At 41.5% G+C, this 18,089-nt stretch overlaps 1 long non-coding RNA gene across 1 annotated transcript; it reads right to left on the reverse strand.

The window, feature by feature from the left end:
* Nucleotides 1-552: 552 nt before the first annotated feature.
* On the reverse strand, nucleotides 553-17,874 carry LOC143655095 (uncharacterized). Its single transcript, XR_013162041.1, has 3 exons — nucleotides 17,804-17,874; nucleotides 9,161-9,242; nucleotides 553-930 (listed from the first exon to the last, which is right to left on the reverse strand). It is a non-coding gene; the product is annotated as an uncharacterized LOC143655095 (long non-coding RNA).
* Between the last annotated feature and the right edge of the window lie 215 nt (nucleotides 17,875-18,089).

Here is an 18,089-nt window from a genome sequence, read left to right on the forward strand (position 1 = left end):
TAATTTTTTTAATTAATAAAAAAAATCTATATATATATAAAAAAAAAGAGAATCCTCCTTAAAAGACTTCCAGTGATTAGATTAAGCACCCCTTGTTGCAGAAGACACACCCCTTGGCTGATTACAAATGGAATCAGCTGTAAATGCAGCTGATGTGATCATGATTTAATTCTATGAAATGTCCTCATTGCAACAGACAGGCCAGCACTTGCCCAACCAGACGAACAGGTACCACCACTTGGCCAAGTTGACACATGAACCTGACCACAACACAGGCCTATCTGGTTGAGGAATTGCAACCAACTACCCCACCCATTGCCTCACCGAAACCAGATGAATAGCTGTGGGGCTGCATTTCTCCAGTCTTCTGGAGGACTTGTACTGACTGCATTTGTTATGTCCTGTATAACTCACAACATGTCCAGAGTCATTTTTATAAAACTCAACATTTCTCTCCTAGCATAGTGCATGCATACTGCTCTTTCAGAATGTTCAGCACTTGTCATTTTGAAAGACAATGACTGCCACATTGTCTACCTCGCCTTGGGGTAGTCCAAATGAATCAAACCACACTGTTTGGTTACAGTAGTTGTTAGGAATCTCTCCCGGGTAGAGCCTGGTACTGTTCATGTTTGCAGTGCAGGGAGAGATGCTCTCCTCAAAGGTTGTGGCAGTCCCTACAGGGAGCCCCTGGGCTTTGAACAATGTCTCTCATGTCCAGTAGAGTTGATCATAATTGTCTCTAGAGTGGTTTCCACATGACATTGGATTATACATCCGATAGACTGGTGTGGCCCACTATGTTGACAGGTTGGCTGGAATGATGTGGAGAACTGACCCATTATCTCAATTCAAATGCTGACAGAACCAGCAAAAGCCTTTGTCCTCGGGGCCCATGGGTGATGGGGTTGTCCATCACTGTGATATAGTCTGGAGGAGAGAGAGAAACAACATTAGTACAGTACAACCTTTCACCTCCTAAGGTAAAGATGCTCTTGCCTAACAACTTGAGGTAAGGATTGCCCAGATATGACCACCCAAGCTGTCTCCAAGCCCTGAGGTCACAACTTTTACAGGGACTCCTTGCCCCTGTCATTTAACCCAGATCTTTTGGCCCTGATCATTCAGTACAGGGAGGAAAGTCATATCCTGAACAAATTTGGCATGGCCTATAATGTTACCCACCTGTATTGAAGGATTGGGGGTCCCAAGTATAACCAGAGTAACCCTACTCCCCATTCCTGAAGAGTCCCGCAAGAGCGAGGCACCTGAGGGTAGCATCACCTCTAGATTGGAACTGGGGGTCCTTGAAGTAATACATTATAGTCCAAAGTGCAAACCACCGCCAGGGAGTGCTCTCCAGGGGGTGAAAAGAAAAGCATACTCTTCTTTTGGTTATACTGAGATTGGGATTACTGAGGCATGGCCTGATCAGGCAACTGTTTCTGGTCCTCCAACCCTCCAACCTCAGAATTACCCAACATATGCTGCAGTGCTATGTTTTCCTTCTACTGGAGTTCAATGTTTAATGTCCAAATAACTTTAGTTACATTAGAGTACCACTGATAAGTTGTCTTTCCTGATGGCCTTTGTATAGTTGTTGTTTGTCTTCCATTCCAACTTTATTTTTCCATTTGCATGAGGATAGATAAGAAGCATAAAAGGTCCATCTTTTACCATGGGATTGTGCCCATTGCTGGGTTCTTTACACTGTAAATGAGGTACTTTGATCTGATTGGAGTCCAGTTGGGTATCTGAACTCATGGCACAGATGTCTCTCCAAGGTCATGATGGTCCTGGTATCTACACAGTGCACAAGAACTGCTGTCCCATATCCAGAGTATGTGTCCATGTCAGTAAGACACCATCAGGACCCTAGGAAGCAGTGGTCCTATGTGGTTGAGCTGCCACACCTCTGTGAGACCTAAGCCCTAGCTGATGTGACCCACTTCACCATGTTGTATGGTGTAGGCTCATTGCAGGAGTCATGTGACTGTGCATGTCTTTGGCTTCCTCTTCCTCTAGGGTGAGTGGGATTTGACCCACTCTTGTATCTGATATTAGCTTCTGTGTCCTGTTCAGTGTTGGATCCAGTGGGTAATCGTGGTAGCCTATTAAGTGCATGCTTGGTCAGCATGGGAATTCCATTCTTGTTCTGTTTCAGACGCCCTTTTCCATGGGTGTCCACAGAGGTAGGAAATAGTTCTCCTTCTCAGCTTACAAGCTGTTTCCACAGCACCTATCCCTTTATGGGGGAGCCACTAAAATCCAAATATTGATTTGCCAGTCACTGAACCATATGGCTAGCTCATTTGCAATGGTCCGTAAGTCCATAAATATGTAGCAGGAAGTTGTGATTGGAGTGGCCTGCACAGCCATCACCACTGCACAGAGTTCAGCCCATTGGTCAGAATGTCCCCAGTTTTAGTCAGTAATTGACTGCGGCAGCCCATTGGCTTCATAAGCCTTGACTTTTGCAAAGCCATCTGTGATCCAAGCCATACCATCAGCTGGAACATCTTTGAACCAGAGGCCCCAGTTAGCCAAGGGAGGTGCAGGGGCAGACTGTGTGGGTTGTTCATGGTGTCAGTTGATTCTTTGAGGCCCCAGGAGGGCTTGGGCTTGGATATAGCATTTCCATTTAATGATGGAGCTTTGCTGAACCTTTCCTACTTTATTAGTAGGATTAGTGAGTACCCACGTGAGGATGGGCAGCTCTGGTCTTAGAGTCACATAGAGCATAGCAGTGGAACAGCATACCAGTCCCTATGTGGGCTGTCACTGACTGCAGGGGCCAAGGGCGGCACCTCACCATTTAATCTTCAGTAATCTATTGTCAGCTTTCAGGCTCCTGAGGCTTTTTCCACTGGCTAGACTGGGTTATTAAACTGTGACTGTGGTTTTTAACACTCCTGCCTATAGCTAGTCCTGAACCAACTAAGTAAATCATTTTTCCTTGCTTGGGAAGCAGTTCAGCTTTTATTAAACAATCCTGAAGGGCTCCCACCACAGGTGATGGCTCTGATTTCTTGTCTGTTGAGGGGGCACACCCCCTCTGCCTGATGCTCTATGCCACAGGCAGCCAAATGCTAACATCTGTTATGCACTCAGCAGCGGAAACCAATATCACTAGTGCCTGAACTGGCCCGAAGGACCCCAGCCACAAGCACCTGTACATTTGCCTGTGTGGGTTATGTGTCTGCCCCAAAGCCTCCCAATACTTCCAGTTTGTCCTTGCTCCTGTGCGGGCCCAGGGTTACTCTCACTTGGGCACCTGCATCTAAGAACCTCCTTAAGGTCTGGATCGCCCTCCTTTCCCTTTCCACCAAACAGAAAGCACAAGATCACTGATCCCTGGCAGGGACCTGGAGAACTTGGCTTCATGTCTAATCACTCTTCTTAAAGGGAATAAGATAGGGGCAGAGGCAAGGGGTATTATTCTCCCTATCTGATGCATTGGGCTCATAATCTGAATTCTCTTCCTCACTGTCTTGTTTGGGGCACAAAGAAGCCTTATCAACTGTTGCTTTCTTCGGTTCCTCTATGGCTTGTACCAGGGCATTAACCCCTAACTTAGAGGGTCCCCCTTCCACCAGACAGCATTGGTGGAGTTTTTCTGTAAGGAGTCTCATCAGTTTCTGCTCTATCTGTTCCTTGCTTTAGTAGCCAAAGTTACATCACCTGGTGGGTGGGCCCTGACCCCTTTTGTTTTTCCCTGGCTGCTCTTTGTGTTCTTATGACTCTTTAGTGGGGTGGCTTTTGCTCCTGTTACTCCAGGCCTGCCCCAGTGAAGAGGGCTGACATTTCCCCATTTCCACCTCAGAGTGGGATGCCACTGCACAGTGGAGCATCTTCACTGTCATCCCCATCACCATCCCGGAGGGCAGCAGAAAGGTCTGAGGGAAGGGGTGTCTTCCACGGGGAAGGCCCCTGTTTCATGAAAATGCCCAATGCCATCTGAGACAGGACCTTCTCCTCTACATGCTGCCCTGGAGCAGGATCACAGCCAAGTGTCTATCGCCTTCACTCTCAGGGTGGTTATAGGCTCATGAACAGTTTTCCTTGGGGTTTTAGTTTTGAGGGAAGTCTTCCACAATTGGGAACACCACTCTTATGCTCCTAGCACTCCACACTAAAAGCAGCATGGGTTGGTCTATACATCCTCTCAGTTGTCTGGTTTCATGTGCACAAAAATACGTTGTAGCAGAGGGTCAGTAATTAAGTTTCCCAGATGGCATCACACAGCTCTAGACATCTGAGTCTGCAATGCCCCTCATTGAACATACGCACCAGCCAAGCCTCATGACCATCCCCTGGCTTCTGCCCATATCTATCTTTTAACTTCCAAATTTCACATGCAGAAAAAGACCTCATTTGAACAGTTTGATTTTTAACAATGCCATTGGTAGTCCTGCATTGAATGAAAATAGGTCTAACCTGGGGCCTGTAAATAGCCCCACCTAGGCAGAGCTCCCTGCACCCAGGGCCTCAGACTTTCTCCTTTAGAATCATCTGTGACCCTTGAGACTCTGTGGGGGTCAGTGAGTGACAGACCAGCACACCCAGGAGCTGGGTTTAGTTTCCCTACTCTTCCTGGAACCTACCTCCTTCTTCTCTGCCCTTATCCACTGCATCAATTCATCCCTGTTAACAGGGAGACAGCTTATATCCCACTTGTCCCCAAATGGCCAGAGGGAGGCCAGAATCTCAGTCAGCCCATCAGCCCCTGGAGAGCGGACGCCACCTTGGGTGACTGAACTGACTATCCCTTATGCCTCCACCATGCCATGGGGTGCTTCTTTGGTGATCCTGCCAAGAACACCAAGCTGTTGGTCTGAAGGAGATACCAGTGTTGGGGTGGCCAGCATAAGCGTGATTCACACAGGCTCTGCTGTAAAGATGTTTTACTCAGACAGAGAAAAGACAAATCAAGGTCAGCTTCGCTAGTGGGCATTGGTTCCCCCAAATCCAGTGGTTCTCAATCTCTGGCTCATGCAGGGAAGTGTTCTATGCACAGGACCCTTCTCTTGTAAGGTGCTCTCTGCCTGGAAAGCTCTTTCTACAGCCTTCTTCTGCCTCCTACTTGTTGCTCCAGATTTCAGCCAACTGTGCCCTCTAAGAAAATATCCCTGGTCCTCACCCTACTTCACCCCCTGTACATTTGTGTTAGGTGCCCCTCCTTGCGTGTAATTTTCCAGGCTGTGTTTATTTATCTGTCTTCACCAATGGACTATAGCTTATTCAGAGCAGGAATTTGTTTTGTTTCGTTTTTTCTCTTTATACTTTTCAGTCCCTTACCTGGTCCCTGACATGTAATATGCACACAAATCTTTGGTAAGTGAAGCCTCCTAAGCAGAACAGCCACAGGTTCCTGGGCCAGAAGTGAGAGATCCAGTAACCAGGCTTTTTCTGTGTCGGCAGAAACAACCCTCCTGTCTGTACCACCTTTTCCAGGGATCCTTTCTGACCCTAACTTCTTCCTAATCCTGTCTAGGCATGTCTTAAGGGATTTGTATTTTGGAAGAGATAACAATATGGCAGCATGAACAATGTGGGACTAAATCTCGCTCTATACGCAATTTCTAGCTCTACAACTCAGGTTCGTTACTTAATCTTTCTGAGCACTGGTTTCCTCCGCTGTAAAATGCTGATAGTATCAATGGATTGCTGGGAAGATTATATTAGATATCACCTGGCACACAGTAAGTACTAAATAAATGATAGTCTCCCTTTCTCCTTGGGCTTCCTAACACCCTGTACATACCACATCAGTGTCCTTGTCTGCCTCCCTGGACTTGAAGTTAAGAGTTGTATCTTTCATCTCCACGTATACAGGAGCCGTGGTAAGTGCTCAGTAATTGCTTGTTGATGGGATAACATTCTCCCTTTTGCTAGTTATCAGACTGAGAGTTTGAGAGATTAAGTGACTTGCTCAAATTATACAGCTAGGAAGTGGCTGAGACAAGACCTGTGTCTTAATTTGCCAGGCTGCGATGATAGACGCCATGCAATGGGTTGTCTTAACAACAGCGATTGACTGTCTCATGTTTCAGAGCCTGGAAGTCCAAAATAAAGATGACACCAAGGCTGTGCTTTGCCCCGGGAGTCTGTGACTTTCTGATGCTGGTTTGTCACAATCCTTGGGATTCCTTGGCTTCCCTCACGTGAAACTCTTCCTTTCTGGGTCTGCTCTTCCAGTTTCTGCTGACTTCCACCTTCTCCCTGAGACATTCTCGGACTTCTGGTTCCCCATTTCTTCTCTACATGAGGCCTCTGGTAATACGGATTAAAACCCACCCTAAATCAGTTGGCCACTCCTTAACTAAAAATAACATCTTTGAAAGGTCCTATTTATATATAAAACCATCTGCACAGGAACACAAATCAAGATTAAGAATATGTCTCTGGAGGGGGCATAAACCACAACACAAATCTAATGCTTAAGCCAATACTTGTTTGGTCAACTGCATAAGACCATCAGCTCAATACACACACACACACACACACACACACATATACCTATGAAATAGGATCGGTGCACACAGGCATGGTCCCAAAAGGAGTGAGCATGTATTAGGCACAATCTAACTTCTGGTATGAAAGATTTTTTGTTTGTTTCTTTGCTTGACTTTCCATTGATTATCACTACCACAACACCAAATTACCCAATTGTCTCAGTCACCTCTCAAGATATTTGAATATATCAAATCCTACCAATTACATTTTTCTTGGAGAAATATTTTCTACAACATTCTGATTTCTCCATTTTGGGCTGGGTGGTTTCTCAGCCTGGTGAACAATGGATATCCTGGGATGTACCTTTACCATCATACTAGGAATTCCCTTTTCCTTTCTCATATGTGGAATCACTTGTCTCATCTTCTTCTTTTGGGTATTCTCCCTTGTTTTGGAAAAGTGCTTCTAGTAATATTCTGAGAAATAGTTTCTGAGAGAAACATTTTAAAGACCTCTTACATCTGAAATTGACTTCAATCTACCATTGCCTAATCATCTAGTTACAAATTTCGAAGGCATTCTTTAATTATCTTCTGCTTTCAGTGTTACATCTGAGAAGCACAAAGGCATTCTGATTCATGATATATTGTATGCCACTTCTTTCCTTAGAGACATTTCAGATCTTCCCTTTGACCCTGGTATTCTAAACATTCACAATAGCGTGCCTTGGTGTGGATCTAGTTTCTTCTGTGCTAGATACTCAGAGGGGCCCTTTCATTCTACAAATTCATGCCCCTTAGTTCTGGAAAAATTTACTGAATAATTTATTGATGATTTCCTTCTGACCTCACTCCCATTTGCTCTTGTTGAAATTTATCACTTGACTCTTGGGCTTCCTGGACTCAACTTCTAATTTTTATCTGTTCTCCCCAATTTTCTGTCTCTTTGCTCTGCCTTCTGGGAGATGTCTTCAACTCTTTCTTGCATTCCTTTCGTTGCTTTTTTTTTTTTTTTTTTTTTACTTCTAGAGATACATTGATTTTCAAGAGTTCTTTTATATTGTTTTTCTCTATTTCAGGATAATAATTATAATTTTTGAGGTAACCTTCTCCCTGCATAGTCTGTCTTGCATTTCCTCTGAAGTTTTTCTTGCTTGAAGTTTATTCTGATCTAGGTATTTCACACTAGAGGCTTCCCTCAGGTGTCTGCTAATCACTGGTTGTCAGCTCATGTTGAAGAGAGAAGCATTAAGGAACTGATTAGAAACTCTGAATGCATGAATAGGACTTGTTGACTAGTGGGCTTCTTCAGTACAGCAGTGATTCTCAGTAAGGGTGAGACCTTGCTGATTGTCACGACCGTGGGGAGTGCTACTGACTTAGAGGCCAGGATGCTGCTACACAGTCTACCAGGTACAGGAAAATCCCCACCATAAAGAATTATCTGGTCCAAATTGTCAGTAATGTTGAGGTTAAGACCCTTGTGTAGAGTATCTCACTGGGCCATTTAGTTAAGGAATCCCTGATGTTAGTATGTTTTATTTCTGCTTGGCCGATAAGATTCTGCAGGAAGTAATCCACCAATCTCCTGCTTGGAGGGTGCAGTGTGGCTGCCAATGTTCTTGGAGCCAGTGGGTGAGAAGGAAACTTATGGTCTCAACTGTCAGTATGTAAATGTCACTCAATCACTCTGTTGACAATATTTTCTTTCCACCCTCAATGGTGCCTGATATTTTCCCAGTTCCCCAGAGGCATTCCTCAGAGACTAAACGTCTTGTTTTCTAGGGTTAGGGGAAGGGCAGTTACTTGGCTGTTTGTGGTGGGAAGGGGGATAGAAAACTTTAATTTCTTTTTTAACAGACTTCCAAACAATCCTTAGCTAAAACCTTACCCCATCTTCAAAGCCAGTTCTGGACTCTTTGGGGGATTTTGCTGTATATAACAGATTGTTTCTCAGCTGTTTCTACATCTGACTGCTAATTCATCGTCCATATAATTAGCAAGATTTGGTGTGATAGGAGCAGGGAAAAAAATTTTTTAACCCCAACCTAAGAGAAAACAAGAAACCAGACACAATCTGCTAAAAATAAAATAGCAGTGTGGACTAATTGACTAACTGAAGTTCTGTATGAACAGAATTCAGATGTCTTCAACTGATCAGCAACCTCACCAACTGGAAAATGACTTTAGATCAAGGTCACTGGCTGTGAGGTCTCTCTAGAAATCCGGTTTCAACTATTGTCCTTTGAAAACCACACCCACCTCTGGTGGAGACCTGGATTGTGCCCTAGATTTCCATTCCATGCACAGAGAGTAATACCACAATGCTCCCAGCATCGACTTAGAGCATCATTCACGTTGAACAATCTCCTTGGAAAGCTGAGAAGGGCTGTAGCGACACCTCTCAGGTACAGTGAGCCTGGCTATGATCCATTCACACTCCAGCTTCAAGTCTTACATGAAGGCAGACCTTGCATTCCATCACTATGAAGAAGAATGTCCAATGTCAAGTAGACATCAGGATTAAAGGCACGTTGCGCTGAAGTTGTGCAAATAAATGCAGCCCAGAGTAGCTGAAACCTGAGCCTAGAAGGATGTGACTACTCCATTTTCATCTAAGGGGATGGCTTATATGGTGCCATGACAACAGTATCACCTTCAATAATTCTCTTCAAGGAAATCTCACAGAAACATGACTGGAATACCTGAGGACTTGGCATTGATTTGAAGAGCGTCGGATCAAAACATTTCATTTCTTGACATGTAAAGAAATTGCATGAATAATATCTACAATAGAAGAATTAGATTATGCAGGTGAGTAAAGAAATCTACCAGTTATTGCTCCACTTAGATGCAAACACTGCCTTGCAGTTATTTTCTTATGCCTATATCCCCAACTATATTCAAGAGGGAGGGCAAAATAAAGATTGAAACAAAAATTTCCTTCTCGTAGATCCTCACTGAAAGACTTAAAAAGAACTAAATTGGGAAAGAAATTAAACCCAGAGTGGAATGAGAAAAAAAATGATAAAATATTGTTTTGTTTCTAAAATGAATCTTTACAAACTACCACTCTGTGTACATGGTCTATTTGCCCAACCTTTTTTTTTTTTTTTTTTTTAACACAGGTTTATTTGCTTTCTAGAAACTGTTCTGCCAAGCAGAGGTCATGGCCTGACCTGCTTCTGAGCAATTTTTCTTCCCTATCTACTTCTCCTGTTTTGGCCCCTCTGAATTCATTTTTCCTGCCCTCAGGAATTTCTCCAACTTGCCCTAGTTATGAATTTATATGCTGTCCTACCGCTATCCTTCACCATCCCTCTAAATGGTGACTGTCTTCCCAATTCAGTGTCATCAACAAAAGCAACATTAACCAAGGAGGAGGGCTAAGGGCATGGTAGAGAGTTGCTCAGCACTTAAATCCCATTAAATATCAGACCAGGTGAGCAGGGTCCAGAGAGACTGACGTCTAGAAAAGAGGAGGTGAAGGGTATGCTTTACTTAAGAACTTAAGAATGAAATGTCTGCCGTTCAGCCCTTCAAACATAGCAGTTGAGTACCTGCAAAGGAGGAAGGTGAGATTTTCAGGACCAGGTCAAAGGACATCAAGAAAATACAGATGGACCGAACCTTGGTCTATCATGAAATAACCCCAAATGTAATTTGAAAATTTGAAAATGAAATTTTGAAATGCTTTATAAAGGGGTTCACAAATTCAGAGGATGTGAAATTTTCACTAGGTGGAAATAAATGTTTGCATTGGAGGAACAACCCCCTAAAAAGCCCATTTCTTTAGCTCTTGAATATATTGCTGTTCATGCTGAATGGAAGGACACTTCTACTTCTCCTACCACAAAAGCTGAATTTCTTTCAAAATTAAGGTTAATGAGGGCTGTGGCCCTGTAATCTACATGAGTAGGTTAATTCTCATATGTCCTAGATATTTGAGAGAGAAAGAGATAGAACTTTAGCTGAAAGGGGTGCACTGGAAATGACTACATGAAAGGGGAACTAGGAAGGGTCTCTGTACCTCAGTTTCTCCACCTGCAAAGCAGAGCTGCTGAACATGACCCTTTCCTTCTCTTTGCATGAATGAGAGTTACTATTCATGGGCTTTAATTACTTTTGGAGAAGAGCAATTATGTGATTTAAGGTTTGATTACATCGTATTAAGTCACATATTTGTCAAAACTCAACAGAGCTGCTCTGATGTTGTGAGAACATGTATCTTGAGTGTATTTTCAGAAGTGGGAATATGATTTGTGCTGCTCTCATGTCCTTTATCAAGGGCATGATCTTGTAAGATGTCATAAGAAGTGTCTTCAGCTACAAAACAATTTTCTATGCACATGTCATTCTCATGCATTAATTTCCCAAATGCAACGAAGTCGAAAGTTTCAAAACATTACAATAGAATGATTTCTACCTGTTTAACATTTTAATGATGACACATTTTGCCCAAATGCGAGGGGATGTGACCCCTATCGTGCTTTCTCCTCCATTCAAGGCCACCTCTGACACTGTTGTGATGTAAAAGGTAGGGCCAAGAAAGGTGAGGAGAGCAAAATAGATGAAAAAGAGACTCCTGTTTTTTTACCATCACAATAAAGTCTTCACTGTTATTTCCAATATTTAAATGCATCGATTTTTAAAATCAAAGCTGATAAATAGAATGATGTGGGATTCATCCATTCTGGTACTGGGGAAACCATGATTTTTTAAAAGTCTAGTAGTAGAGACAGAAAGGAAATAAATAAATTATGATTAGTATGAAATTCCAGAGCAGAAAAAACTAATCTATAATGACAGAAAGCAGTTCAATGGCTGCTTGGGCTCCAGGTGGAAAGGATTGAATTTGGAGGAGCACAAGTGAATTGAGAATTGATGGAATGTGCTATATTTGATTGAGGTTGTATGAATATAATCCAATATTTGCATTTGTCAAAACTCAGTGAAGTATATACTTAAAATGGGTAGGTACATTTTATTGTATATAAATTACACTTCAATAAAGTTAATTTAAAACAAAAAATAACATAATGCATGTTATCACAAACCAAAATAACTGGGAGTGAAGGAGAGGCGGGACCCCACTTACATGAGGTGGCTTGAGGAAGCCTCTCTCCACAAACAGCATTTTCTGCTATAAGAAGGAAAGAGTCCCACACAGAAGGAATAATGGAAAGAAAGGTGCTTATTGTTTTCCATATTTTTCCCTGCAGCAAAGAACTTGATGAAAATGAAAGTCATTATTTTACTTTTCCCTGGAAAGTAGATATATACAGTCAGATCATCCCACCAAAGTCTTCCTAGATTCTAAAGTAGCATAATAATAAAAATAATAATAATAATTTTATTAAACCTGAGTTAACTCTGAATAGGTCAAATTATGTCAGAGTTATATTGTCCTTTAGTATGCTCAATACTATGTTGTAGTATATTTATACTCCCCTCCCTAGAGAACCATTGAAAAAAAGAAGGTCCAATGTTTACACCCAAAGAATGAACCTCCTCCAGCGGAATTTCAAATACTCAAATGTCCACAGAACTGTTTGAGGGTGCAGAACCCCACAAATCATACCACACAAATGTCCTTGTTATAAAAACCTCTTTTCTTCTCTTTAGTTAAATGAGGCTCAAATTTGTGGCAAAGATTCCTTATTGCTTTAAAGGAGTATAATTACAAGTTCCACTCCAAACATGGCAATGTGAGATGCTCTGTGGACCCAGCAAAACTACTGAAAATTATTAAATAAAAAATAAAAGAAAAACATTTAAAGTCTCTGGAATAGTACTAAGGGCATGCAGCAAATGTGGAAACATTGATTTAAGAAAATCTACTAAAATTCGGTAAGAACAGCAAAGGACTGATGTATCTGAACCAAGACCCATGCCCTTCCTCCTACCTCTCAGCTCAATGAAACAGAAACTCCACTCCAGACTGATGCAACCTACAACCCAGGGCTCCTCTTCCCCCAGCTCGCAGTCAGAGTGCTGTCTTCCCAGGAGGGGCAGGATGTCAGCATTTCTCATTCTGTCCCCAGCTACCTGTTGCTGAGGTAGAGTTCTGGGTGATGGTGGCTGAGTGGTGGGAGCTCCCTTTTTCTCGGCCTCCACGTGTGGGATGGAGGGTTGCCTGTGAAGTGGCACAGCTGGGAATACTAGGCTATAATCACCCTTGCTTCAGCTCATAAGGCAAAGGTCACACTGTGAGACAGGCAAGCCAAGAAGGCCTGAGGCTACTTTTGCCTCCTCCACCAAGTGCTCAGCTCCTAAAGAAGGGGTATCACTCAGAAAAAATGCTTTACCATTATCCAGGTCTGAAATGGCTTTAAAGAGCAAGGAAAGAAGACTGGCTTCATTTTTATTGTGGTTAGTGGGTGGGATGGGAGTGTTCACATGTGAGCAAGTGCTGGCATGGTTTGAATTTCCTGCTGGTGCCAAAGGAGGGAGCACCAAAGTCTTATTAACTTGTCCAGATGTGGGGCACATGAGGGAAAAAAAAAAGAGTGAGGCTTAAAACCTGTCAGCAAATGAAAAGAAAAATGGAATCAGATTCCATATCACACTATGGCTCAGAGATTTCACCTGAGGAAGGAAGGACTTGGGAAAGAAACAGGCCTTTAAACGGAGAGCCCTCCATCTCTTCCAAAGGAATTAATTTATTTGCAACAGATGGAGAGAAGTTCAGACCTTTGGGCACTTTCAAAAGCAGTAAAGAGTATAGCGAAAGGCAACTGGGAAGAAATTGGTAGATTCACTAGAGATAATAAACTGAGTTATAAACCAGCCACTTTGCTGAGAGTAGCCCTCCTGGGGTCCGAACAAATTCCAAACACTGACCTCAGAAACTATCCTTTCAAAGGAGCCTGAATTTTATTCAATCCATCTGTGGAGCAATTTATGCCCAGGTCATTGTTGAAAATGATAGAGCCATCAGCTGGTGGTTAGTAGAATTTGAGCTGGGAATGCTCGGGAAAAGAGACACACAAAGAGAGCCTTGCCAAAACCACTGTCATCCAGGCTGAAAGTAGATATGCCCAGGGCCAGGTCCTCTGAGAAGCGACATCACAGGCTTCACACTCGAGGTGGGGCAGGTGGGCATAGACTTCACTAAATAATCCAACCAGTCACTAAGCAGTTAAACAAGAAAATAGCAATACTTAACCCTAGAAGGAAGGGTCATACCCAGAGTTGCTATAAATATTATCTAAAATGTTCATTTTCCCACAAAAAAATGGTGAGATATGCAAAGAAACAAGAAAATATGATACATACACTGGCAAATAAGGAAGCAACAGAAACTGCCCATGAGAATGACCAGATGTTGAATTTAACAGAAAAAGACTTCAAAGTAGCCATCAGTCGGTTTCAGTCAGACACAGCTGGTGGAATTAAAGGAAACCATGATTAAAGAAGTAAAGGAAGGTATGCTGGCAATGTCATGTCAAATAAAGAGACATATAGACGATGTCATGTCAGTAAAGAGATAGGAATTTTAAAGAATCAATGGAAATTCTGGAGTTGAAAATTACAGCAACTGAAATGAAAAATTCCTTACAAGGGACACAGCAGTAGATTTGAACTGGCAGAAGGAAGAACTAGTGAACTTGAAGATAATTCTCTAGTGGTTATGCAATCTAAAGAACAGAAAAAAGAATGAAGAAAAATGAACAGAGTTTCAGAGAAATATGGGACACCATAAAGTGTGCCAACTTATGCATAATGGGAGTAACAGAGGGGAAGCGGGAGACAACAGATTGGAAAATGATTTTGAAGAAATAATTGCAGAAAACTTCCCAAATTTATTGAGAAACAATATTCTACACATCCAGTAAGTTCAACGAACTTTGTGTAGAATTACAACAAAGAGATCTACTAACAGACACATCATAATAGAAATGGTGAAAGCCAAAAGACAAAGAAACAAAGGAAGCCAGAAGGCAGTGGGATACTTAGTCAAAGTGCAAATCATATATCTGTACGAGGTTTTATCTAGAATATAGAAAGAACTTTTAAATTCAACAACAAAAAGACAAAAAAAAACCCACACAAACCAATTAAAAAGTAGGCAAAGGAATTGAGTTGATATTTCTCCAGATGACGTATGGCTAATAAGCACATAAAATGATACTCAACATCATTAATGCTTTGGGAAATGCAAATCAAAACCACAATGAGCTATCACTTCACACCCATTAAGATGGTTCTGACAAAAAAAATCAGAAAATAGCAAGTGTTGACAAGGATGAGGAGAAATTGGAACACTCAAACACAGCTGGTAGGAATATAAAATGGTGTAGATACATTGGAAACACTCTGGCAGTACCTCAATAGATTAAAAATAGAGTTACCATATGACGCAACAATTCCACCCTTAGGCATATGCCCAAGGGAAATAAAAGCATATTTTATACTAAAACTTGTACATGAGTATTTACAACATTGTTATTTGTAATAGCCAAAAGATGAAAGCAATCTAAATGTCCTTCAACTAATGGAAGATAAACAAAGTGTGATATATCCATACAATGCAATATTATTTGGTCATAAAAAGGAATGCATTAGTGATACATGCTACAATGTGGATGAACCTTAAAAGCACTATGCTGAGTGAAAGTAGCCAGTCACAAAAGACTACATATTTTTTTATTCCATTTATATGAAATGTCCAGAATAGGTAAATCTACAGAGAAACAATTAGTGGTTGCTTAAGCCTGGAGGGGTGATAGTGGGTTAAGGGGTAATAGCTAAAGTATATGGGAATTTCTTTTTGTGATGATGAAAATATTTTAAAATTATGGGATGGTTGCATGTAGCTGTGAAGGTACTAAAAACCACTAGATTGTACACTCTAAATGGGTGAATTATATAGCATGTGAATTATGTGTCAGCAGAGCTGCTTAATAAAAAGTTAATAAAGTTCCAAAATGAGCCAGTTTAGGGTGCAAACTTTGGCTATGTAATAAAGCAAGCTAAACTGGATGAAACCCTTCATTTTTAATTTCTTAACTTCATGGACACGTGTTGAGTCAACCAAATGCACAAAGTTTCTGGAGTAACTTGAGATAAATTTTCTGTTTTATTCGTATGTCAAAGGAAAACAGCCCCTCCATCAAATGAATAAAATTAACCAATAACAGGTTTCCATTTCTGACAGCATGGGACTTTGTATGCGCTGAACAACTCTCCTGACTGAAATAAGAAAAATTCTGGATAAAATTTATTATTTTAAGCATATTTATTTAGCTGGAATGAAATCACCATAAAGCCCCCAAACAGTGTGAAATCCTGGAGAAGTGAATGTTCAAAGCTGACGACGACAGTCAGAATAGGCTGGCTTGTGTAGTGGTTAACATAGCAGTTTATTTATCATCCATGCTACATGTTTGCACGGACCTCTAGCCATTCTGGTCGTGTGGGAACCTAGGCTGATGGAAGCTCCAACTCAACCCGTGAGTATTGCAGTAGATTTTTGTTGCCTTGTACCATGCTTCTTTCTCTTAGAGTTGGGATATATATTTTATCTTTTATGTCCTCCCTATTAAGATTTATATTTGGAGTAAACATTCATCAAGTTCTTTCTGCTGAATCCCTCATCCTTACCAACCTACGGTTTTCTTTTTAAAAACTGGAATCCTTATACTATATTTCAGTGACAGAAACTCCCTTTTATGTGTTAAAATCAAACCAGTTATTATAACACAATGGAATTGACACTTCATGGTCATGGATATAAAAGGGAACATGGCTTCCCCTTACTGTAAGATTTAAACAGTTTTAAAATAAGTTCCTTCAACTTGAAAGGAGGCTCAAATTCAGAAATTCAATTTAGATAAAAACGCCCTGTAATGTAAGGCTGTGGTAATTATGAGTCAAACTCTTTAAACCCTGTATCATAAAGTCATACTTTTTCTTACTTTATGAAGCTATTTAGGTCAGTCTGCCTTTGATAGGACAAACTGGCTCTACTTTTTTGGCCTTTGGAGTAGATACTCCCTAAATTCTCTTATTTTTCTCAGATTATTACATGGTTTAGTAATGTTTGTTTAGCAAACATTCTGGACAGAGTTGCCTAGAATTCATCTTCCCTAAAGATCATTTCAGTTGTCCACTCCTCTTCTCAGAACATTAGCAAAAAACATATGTTCTCTCATATCAACTCAAAATTCCCAGGCCTGTCTTTCAAATTCTCCCACAATCTGCCCTAGTTGGCCCAAAATAAGGATGATTACAGAGCATTAATTAGGATTGTACTGTGTGCCAAGCCCTGAGCACAGTATCAGCTTTTTCCCATGCAATCCTCACTACAACCTTGAAGGGCAGGTACTGTCATCATTCATGTTTTATGGGCAAGAACACAGTCCACCTTTGTCTCCAAAACCTTTGCTCTTGTTCTCATCCTATCCAGTCCCAATCAACCTGATTTCTGTACTCCGCCTGCCCTAAGCCTCTGTACCATCAATAGGAGTCAAGCTAACTTCTTTTTCTACCTATGAAAACTGCTTGCCATCTCTAGAAGCTCAAAGCCACTTCCAGCTTTGCAAGTCATCCAGCTTCTTTGCTAAACTTCCTAGCAAAATTTTTGCTGTCCTGAATAAAATGCTGTAATCTGCAAACTTGACTCTGATTTATCTTTTGACACGAGAATGTAGATTAGGTAACAGATACCTTAATTAGCATAGTCTGTTCTCCAGAGAAAGTAAATAGAGGACAGGTAAGTATCAATTTGGTGGACGTGGTAGAAAGACTGCCCAGGTAACCAGCATTAGGTGAAGACAGTGGAAAAAAAGCTTAGTACGTAGGCTCTGAAGTTCAAAATACTTGACCACATTTCATTATTTTTGCCTAAGGCAGGTTTACTTTTGCATGTTATGCGTAATGTCTGTTCTATCACTATCTTACTCTTTATGATCCCTACCCTGTCACTATCCAGCAGTATTTGATAAGTTTCTCAAGTTCCCCTTACATTTGATGCAGGTCCACTTCTCCTCTCCTGTTAGTGTCACATTTCAGTTCACCTTTACTAAAACCTTCCCTCGGATCTGGTTTCTTTATGTCTTCCCTCCCAAGCCTAATTTCCCTAGAAGATGTAGCAAATCAATGCAGAGAAAGAAACAATGACGCTGAGGGGCAGGGGAGACATCTCTCCTTAACTCTCACCTGGCTTAGCTCTGTTTCCCCTCTGGCTTCCATCAGGGAGGGGAGAAGCCCTAGGACCACAAAGACGTAAGACAGTTTATAGGTTGAACTGAAGCTCTTTGTCCTTTTAAACAACCTTACTTGCCTCTATTGTGCTCAGGGCTAATGAGTGAACTGCAAGGAGCATCTTCCAGCGGCAGGCTCACCTGTGGCAGAGGCATACTTCTGCGGCCTCCCCAGAACTTTCTTCAATGAGCATCTTCCCAGTGGAGATTGGTTGCCATGGCAACAGTCAAGCTTTGTTTGAGGGAGAGAGTCCTTGTATAATGTGTTTAGAAGACCTTAAGATTAATGTAGATAACTTCGGTGTTTTAGGCTTAAAGGACTCAACATTTTGTTCCTCTCTATCATCTAGTAGGAAACATTTATGCCATTTATGTCATGTCAACTGTGAAGTGAATGTGACATTATTATTTCCTTTTAAAAAGTTGG

This window comes from Tamandua tetradactyla, chromosome 14 (assembly GCF_023851605.1).
Source record: "Tamandua tetradactyla isolate mTamTet1 chromosome 14, mTamTet1.pri, whole genome shotgun sequence".
In the NCBI taxonomy this organism is placed as follows: domain Eukaryota; kingdom Metazoa; phylum Chordata; class Mammalia; order Pilosa; family Myrmecophagidae; genus Tamandua; species Tamandua tetradactyla.